The sequence below is a fragment of the Pelobates fuscus genome, chromosome 8, assembly GCF_036172605.1.
Source record: "Pelobates fuscus isolate aPelFus1 chromosome 8, aPelFus1.pri, whole genome shotgun sequence".
Lineage (NCBI taxonomy): Eukaryota > Metazoa > Chordata > Amphibia > Anura > Pelobatidae > Pelobates > Pelobates fuscus.
This window is the reverse complement of record NC_086324.1, coordinates 164,139,923-164,149,551: the sequence shown is the minus strand read 5'-3', so window position 1 is coordinate 164,149,551 and position 9,629 is coordinate 164,139,923.

Below are 9,629 nucleotides of genomic sequence, written 5' to 3'. Positions count from 1 at the left end.
CAGCTCTCTGCTACCACCCTCAGGCCAATCAGTGAATAGCAGGACTACCAGCTCTCTGCTGCCACCCTCAGGCCAATTAGTGAATAGCAGGACTATCAAGCTCTCTGCTACCACCTTCAGGTCAGTCCATGAATAGCAGAACTATCAGCTCTCTGCTACCACCCTCAGGCCAATCGTGAATAGCAGGGCTATCAGCTCTCTGCTGCCACCCTCAGGCCAATCAGTGAATAGCAGGACTATCAACTCTCTGCTGCCACCCTTAGGCCAATCAGTGAATAGCAGGACTATCAACTCTCTGCTGCCACCCTCAGGTCAATCAATAAATAGCAGGACTATCAGCTCTCTGCTGCCTCCCTCAGGTCAATCAATAAATAGCAGGACTATCAGCTCTCTGCTGTCTCCCTCAGGTCAATCAATGAATAGCAGGACTACCAGCTCTCTACTTTCACCCTCAGGTCAATCAGTGAATAGCAGGACTATCAGCTCTCTGCTGTCACCCTCAGGCCAGTCAGTGAATAGCAGGACTACCAGCTCTCTGCTGCCACCCTCAGGCCATTCAGTAAATAGCAGGACTACCAGCTCTCTGCTGTCTCCCTCAGGTCAATCAATAAATAGCAGGATTACCAGCTCTCTACTTTCACCCTCAGGTCAATCAGTGAATAGCAGGACTATCAGCTCTCTGCTGTCACCCTCAGGCCAGTCAGTGAATAGCAGGACTACCAGCTCTCTGCTGCCACCCTCAGGCCATTCAGTGAATAGCAGGACTACCAGCTCTCTGCTGCCACCCTCAGGCCATTCAGTGAATAGCAGGACTATCAGCTCTCTGCTACCACCTTCAGGCCAGTCAGTGAATAGCAGGACTACCAGCTCTCTGCTGCCACCCTCAGACCAATCAATGACTAGCAGGACTAGCAGCTCTCTGCTGCCACCCTCAGGCCAATTAATGAATAGCAGGACTATCAGCTCTCTGCTATCACCCTCAGGCCAATTAATGAATAGCAGGACTAACCGCTCTCTGCTGCCACCCTCAGGTAAAAGGGTGAATATCTTTTCATAAAGCACTTTTCATGCGGATAATCTCTGTGGAGGGCATAATCAGTAATGGATGTGAAGACGTTTCAGTTGTTATTTGATACACAGCTCTTCTAAGGTTATTGAGAGACCGCGGTATTCCATTCCCCACTCTCAATATTCTACATAATATACAAGTTTGTCCTTTATTTCTGTTTGTAGAAGAAAGCAGAAAATATTGATTTACTCTCCGGAAATCATCATATTGGTAGATACTTGCGCCCTCTTTCATGCTCTTTACTTATTCTATACGTCTTACATAGACCAATAAGAGGCTGCAATGTACACTACGCGCACGGTGCTCTATCTAGAAGGTTCTATGAGGCGATACCAAGGTAGTTCTGTATACTTGTACACTACGTACACTGTGTTCTATCTAGAAGGTTCTATAAGGCGATACCAAGGTAGTTCTGTATATTGTACACTACGTACACTGTGTTCTATCTAGAAGGTTCTATAAGGTGATACCAAAGTAGCTCTGTATACTTGTACACTACGTACACTGTGTTCTATCTAGAAGGTTCTATAAGGCGATACCAAGGTAGTTCTGTATACTTGTACACTACGTACACTGTTTTCTATCTAGAAGGTTCTATAAGGCGATACCAAGGTAGTTCTGTATACTTGTACACTACGCGCACGGTGCTCTATCTAGAAGGTTCTATGAGGCGATACCAAGGTAGTTCTGTATACTTGTACACTACGCACACTCTGTTCTATCTAGAAGGTTCTATGAGGCGATACCAAGGTAGTTCTGTATACTTGTACACTACGTACACTGTGTTCTATCTAGAAGGTTCTATAAGGTGATACCAAGGTAGCTCTGTATACTTGTACACTACGTACACTGTGTTCTATCTAGAAGGTTCTATAAGGTGATACCAAGGTAGTTCTGTATACTTGTACACTACGTACACTGTGTTCTATCTAGAAGGTTCTATAAGGCGATACCAAGGTAGTTCTGTATACTTGTACACTACGCACACTGTGCTCTATATGGAAGGTTCTATAAGGCGATACCAAGGTAGTTCTGTATACTTGTACACTGTGTTCTATCTAGAAGGTTCTATAAGGCGATACCAAGGTAGTTCTGTATACTTGTACACTACGCACACTGTGTTCTATCTAGAAGGTTCTATAAGGTGATACTAAGGTAGTTCTGAATACTTGTACACTACGTACACTGTGTTCTATCTAGAAGGTTCTATAAGACGATACCAAGGTAGTTCTGTATACTTGTACACTGTGTTCTATCTAGAAGGTTCTATAAGGCGATACCAAGGTAGTTCTGTATACTTGTACACTACGTACACGGTGCTCTATCTAGAAGGTTCTATAAGGTGATACCAAGGTAGTTCTGTATACTTGTACACTGTGTTCTATCTAGAAGGTTCTATAAGGCGATACCAAGGTAGTTCTGTATAGTTGTACACTGTGTTCTATCTAGAAGGTTCTATAAGGCGATACCAAGGTAGTTCTGTATACTTGTACACTACGTACACGGTGCTCTATCTAGAAGGTTCTATAAGGTGATACCAAGGTAGTTCTGTATAGTTGTACACTGTGTTCTATCTAGAAGGTTCTATAAGGCGATACCAAGGTAGTTCTGTATACTTGTACACTACGTACACTGTGCTCTATCTAGAAGGTTCTATAAGGTGATACCAAGGTAGTTCTGTATACTTGTACACTGTGTTCTATCTAGAAGGTTCTATAAGGCGATACCAAGGTAGTTCTGTATACTTGTACACTACGTACACTGTGTTCTATCTAGAAGGTTCTATAAGGCGATACCAAGGTAGTTCTGTATACTTGTACACTACGTACACTGTGTTCTATGTAGAAGGTTCTATAAGGCGATACCAAGGTAGTTCTGTATACTTGTACACTTCGTACACTGTGTTCTATCTAGAAGGTTCTATAAGGCAATACCAAGGTAGTTCTGTATACATGTACACTACGTACACTGTGTTCTATCTAGAAGGTTCTATAAGGCGATACCAAGGTAGTTCTGTATACTTGTACACTTCGTACACTGTGTTCTATCTAGAAGGTTCTATAAGGCAATACCAAGGTAGTTCTGTATACATGTACACTACGCACACGGTGCTCTATCTAGAAGGTTCTATAAGGCGATACCAAGGTAGTTCTGTATACTTGTACACTACGTACACTGTGTTCTATCTAGAAGGTTCTATAAGGCGATACTAAGGTAGTTCTGTAAACTTGTACACTACGCACACGGTGCTCTATCTAGAAGGTTCTATAAGGCGATACCAAGGTAGTTCTGTATACTTGTACACTGTGTTCTATCTAGAAGGTTCTATAAGGCGATACCAAGGTAGTTCTGTATACATGTACACTACGTACACTGTGCTCTATCTAGAAGGTTCTATAAGGCGATACTAAGGTAGTTCTGTATACTTGTGCACTACGTACACTGTGCTCTATCTAGAAGGTTCTATAAGGTGATACCAAGGTAGTTCTGTAGACTTGTACACTACGTACACTGTGCTCTATCTAGAAGGTTCTATAAGGCAATAACAAGGTAGTCCTGTATACTTTTACACTATGCACACGGTGCTCTATCTAGAAGGTTCTATAAGGCGATACTAAGGTAGTTCTGTATACTTGTACACTTTGTACACTGTGTTCTATCTAGAAGGTTCTATAAGGCGATACCAAGGTAGTTCTGTATACATGTACACTACGTACACTGTGCTCTATCTAGAAGGTTCTATAAGGCGATACTAAGGTAGTTCTGTATACTTGTGCACTACGTACACTGTGCTCTATCTAGAAGGTTCTATAAGGTGATACCAAGGTAGTTCTGTAGACTTGTACACTACATACACTGTGCTCTATCTAGAAGGTTCTATAAGGTGATACCAAGGTAGTTCTGTATACTTTTACACTTCGCACACGGTGCTCTATCTAGAAGGTTCTATAAGGCGATACTAAGGTAGTTCTGTATACTTGTACACTTTGTACACTGTGTTCTATCTAGAAGGTTCTATAAGGCGATACCAAGGTAGTTCTGTATACTTGTACACTATGTACACTGTGCTCTATCTAGAAGGTTCTATAAGGCGATACTAAGGTAGTTCTGTATACTTGTACACTACGCACACGGTGCTCTATCTAGAAGGTTCTATAAGGTGATACCAAGGTAGTTCTGTATACTTGTACACTACGCACACTGTGTTCTATCTAGAAGGTTCTATTAGGTGATACCAAGGTAGCTCTGTATACTTGTACACTACGTACACTGTGTTCTATCTAGAAGGTTCTATAAAGCGATACCAAGGTTGTTCTGTATACTTGTACACTACGTACACTGTGTTCTATCTAGAAGGTTCTATAAGGCGATACTAAGGTAGTTCTGTATACTTGTACACTACATACACTGTGTTCTATCTAGAAGGTTCTATAAGGCGATACCAAGGTAGTTCTGTATACTTGTACACTACGTACACTGTGTTCTATCTAGAAGGTTCTATAAGGCGTTACCAAGGTAGTTCTGTATACTTGTACACTACGTACACTGTGCTCTATGTAGAAGGTTCTGTAAGGCGATACCAAGGTAGTTCTGTATACTTGTACACTACGTACACTGTGTTCTATCTAGAAGGTTCTATAAGGCGATACCAAGGTAGTTCTGTATACTTGTACACTACGTACACTGTGTTCTATCTAGAAGGTTCTATAAGGTGTTACCAAGGTAGTTCTGTATACTTGTACACTACGCACACTGTGTTCTATCTAGAAGGTTCTATAAGGCGATACCAAGGTAGTTCTGTATACTTGTACACTACGTACACTGTGCTCTATCTAGAAGGTTCTATAAGGCGATACCAAGGTAGTTCTGTATACTTGTACACTACGTACACTGTGCTCTATCTAGAAGGTTCTATAAGGCGATACCAAGGTAGTTCTGTATACTTGTACACTACGTACACTGTGTTCTATCTAGAAGGTTCTATAAGGCGATACTAAGGTAGTTCTGTATACTTGTACACTACGTACACTTTGAACTAAGGAAGTTATGAGGAACGCCTAAACAGCTTTATCTTTATGTCATTGTAGGCCTCCAAATCAGGCAGTTGGGGGAGTTCTGGGACTCCTGTAGATATGATTGCGTTACTGAGTGGGAAAGTGATCGCTGACAATTTACACTGTATCATTGTATTCACTAAACTCTGAATTCATCCTTTATGGGTGTTCTCAGGGCTCTGCATTCATTGACTTGCTGTATTCAGTTACTGTGTCGTGTTTTGATATTTGCAGGCAGCGCTGGTTACATTAAGGAGGAAGATATGTCTTAATATAATACTTTGTCTATAGTCCCAGCTCCCATAACAAGAATAAGAAAGCTATAATCTGTCCTTAGACATCTTACAAATAAAATAATAGCTGTGTTCCTGCAATACCTTAAATATTTCACTAGAGGGTAGTATAGTCACAGCAATAAACATCTCCATACATTTCCAACTCATACAGTACTCCATACCCGTGCCCAGGACTGTGCTGAGAGTCAGTCAAATATCTTTGTGCTCATGTGGATGAGGTTATGAGAGCCCCTCCCATACTACACCCATTTTGTATTACTATTTGTAACCTGTTCTATTTGACCCATCTTTATCCAGGTCCTATCAAATAGTGTTGGTTAGATATTGTATTGGGGTTAGATTTATAAATTTACTCTTACTGCCAGGATGAATTACTCACTTCTACACCTACCCCAGAGTTATAATTTAACTTCTACACCTACCCCAGAGTTATTATTTAACTACTACACCTACCCCAGAGTTATTATTTAAAATCTACACCTACCCCAGAGTTATTAATTATTACTACACCTACCCCAGAGTTATAATTTAACTTCTACACCTACCCCAGAGTTATTATTTAACTACTACACCTACCCCAGAGTTATTATTTAAAATCTACACCTACCCCAGCGTTATTAATTATTACTACACCTACCCCAGAGTTATAATTTAACTTCTACACCTACCCCAGAGTTATTATTTAACTACTACACCTACCCCAGAGTTATTATTTAAAATCTACACCTACCCCAGAGTTATTATTTAACTACTACACCTACCCCAGAGTTATAATTTAACTTCTACACCTACCCCAGAGTTATTATTTAACTACTACACCTACCCCAGAGTTATTATTTAACTACTACACCTACCCCAGAGTTATTATTTAACTACTACACCTACCCCAAAGTTATTATTTAACCTCTACACCTGCCCCAGAATTATTATTTAACTACTACACCTACCCCAGAGTTATTAATTATTACTACACCTACCCCAGAGTTATTAATTATTACTACACCTACCCCAGAGTTATTATTTATCTTCTTCACCTACCCCAGAGTTATTATTTAACCTCTACACCTGCCCCAGAATTATTATTTAACTACTACACCTACCCCAGAGTTATTAATTATTACTACACCTACCCCAGAGTTATTAATTATTACTACACCTACCCCAGAGTTATTATTTATCTTCTACACCTACCCCAGAGTTATTATTTAACCTCTACACCTGCCCCAGAATTATTATTTAACCTCTACACCTGCCCCAGAATTATTATTTAACTACTACACCTACCCCAGAGTTATTATTTATCTTCTACACCTACCCCAGAGTTATTTTTTTAACTATTACACCTACCCAAGAGTTATTAATTATTACTACTACACCTACCTCAGAGTTATTAATTATTACTACTACACCTACCTCAGAGTTATTAATTATTACTACACCTACCCCAGAGTTATTTTTTAACTATTACACCTACCCCAGAGTTATTATTTAACTATTACACCTACCCCAGAGGACGGATGGATTGATTCATTCGGACGTAGATTAAAAGGAATATGATCTTTTCAAATATTTTTATTAAAGTTTTACATATTTGTATAACAACAAGAATATAAACATTGTATTGGGGGTAGGAAGGGAAGGGAAACTTGGAAATGGAAAAGAGTAACCATCCAGTATTACAATAGGCATGACAGTGTATATGGCAAAAAAAAAAAAATAACATGTTTTTACATCAATGCACTTTAATAATAAATATGTCAAAGACCATATGCAGTTTTGATTTTTTCTTCCCACTTATCCCAATTGTATTTTAATATTGGGAAACCACGCATATTAGCTCTATGTGATAATTCGTGTGCCTTGTTTTCTAGAATCAAATTAAAAACTTCCCTGAGAGATGGCACATCTTGGGACTTAAAGGAATATGATCTGTTGGTACCAGCTGAAATACATTTCTACATCAGTCTAATGTTAACCCAATACTTCCCAGACATATATACACCTGCTATCACAGTCCTCTTCATATAATGGTATTTTCTAGATTTTCATGATAATTCTGAAAAATTAAAGGAACACTATAGTCACCTAAATTACTTTAGCTAAATAAAGCAGTTTTAGTGTATAGATCATTCCCCTGCAATTTCACTGCTCAATTCACTGTCATTTAGGAGTTAAATCACTTTGTTTCTGTTTATGCAGCCCTAGCCACACCTCCCCTGGCTATGATTGACAGAGCCTGCATGAAAAAAAAAAAACAGATGTAATTTACCTTAAATAATTGTATCTCAATCTCTAAATTGAACTTTAATCACATACAGGAGGCTCTTGCAGGGTCTAGCAAGCTATTAACATAGCAGGGGATAAGAAAATCTTAATTAAACAGAACTTGCCATAAAGAAAGCCTAAATAGGGCTCTCTTTACAGGAAGTGTTTATGGAAGGCTGTGCAAGTCACATGCAGGGAGGTGTGACTAGGGTTCATAAACAAAAGGATTAACTCCTAAATGGCAGAGGATTGAGCAGTGAGGCTGCAGGGGCATGTTCTATACACCAAAACTGCTTCATTAAGCTAAAGTTGTTCACGTGACTATAGTGTCCCTTTAACTTACAGAATCCGGAATAATGATAATATAGCCAGGTCCTGAGATTTCCATTGAGATCCCATTATTATTACACGGTGAAGTGGTCTACAGGGGAGCGATCCATGCAATATGGAATGATAGTGTCCACAATTTGTCTACCTATATCACGCCAACATGCTCAAAAAAATATTATTTTTATTATGTTAAAAAACTGACAGCAGACAAAAACTTGCGTATTGATCAGGATCATTTATAGCCTCTTGAAAAGCCAGAGAGAATTTTTAAAGGTGATTATTACTTTGCTCCGAAGAGAACCCAGGTGGAATTTTCTGCTCAAACTGTCTCTCTCAAAGAGATAGAACATTGATTTAATTATACCGTGCAGAGTTCATTAATTACTAATACGGTTCTGACAAGTTTCCACAATCCACTTGTTAATAATGTATGTTCATTATTTGAGCACTATTGAATTTGTGTCATTCATTTATCAGTTGTGTGTCTACAGAGATGTATGGAATGGTTAGTAGCCATGTAGCATCCATTATGACAATACGGCTCTAGAAGAATTATTACAAATTATCGCTTCTCTAATATTATTTGAAGAACATATGAATTTTCTGTAGCAGTCGTTAAAGGGACTCTCCAGTGCCAGGAAAACATACCTGTCCTGCAGTGCCCCTCTCCCTCCCACCCACCATCCCATGTTGCTGAAGGGGTTAAAATCCCTTCAGTGATTTACCTGAATCCAGCGCCGATGTCCCTCGGCGCTGGGGCAGGCTCCACCCACGCTCCTCCTATGTCGGCGGGAGAGACCTAATGCGCATGTGCGGCAATGGCCATAAGCGCGTCTTCGACTTCCCCATCGGAAAGCATTATTCGATGCTTTCCTATGGGGATTCTGGCGATGCTGGAGGTCCTCATGCATGGCGTGAGGATGTCCAGCGGCGTTTAAAACACTTTTCGTGTTCTAAGAACACGGAAGTCCCTCTAGTGGCTCTCTAATAGACAGCCACAAGAGGAGTACTTAACCCTGCAAGGTAATTATTGCAGTTTATAAAAAAACTGCAATAATTACACTTGCAGGATTAAGGGTGATGGTAGTTGGCACCCAGACCAGTCCAATGGGCAGTAGTGGTTTGGGTGCCTGGAGTGTCCCTTTAAGCTCAAAAATGCACATTATAAGAACTGAAAACAGACGCCCTCTAGTGGCCAGTAGACCAGTGCCTGCTCTACTGAATGGGAAATCCGGCCCAGTGTCCCTCCTAAATGTGGACACGTGGGAGGCAAGTAGTGGCGCCGTTTTAAAACGGGTTTATTTCTCAGAATCACTGCTATTCTAACCTGAGATAATGTCCAAACTTGTACCTACCAGTCAACACAGAGAAAGCTTAAAGAAAGGAGGAGAAACAAAAACAATGTTATCGATTTCTAATCCTTCAATGCGATGTGCGCCCTGGCTGTGCCAGGACTGAACTGGATTTGGAGATCAGTTGCTAAATATTTCAGATTTATTTAAAATAAAATGGAGCACGGCATGATAAAAAAGTTAACACAAGTTATTCAATGTTTTATTAAACTGTGTAATTTGAAAAGGAGTGAGCGTGGCATATAAGATCATGTTATCCTCT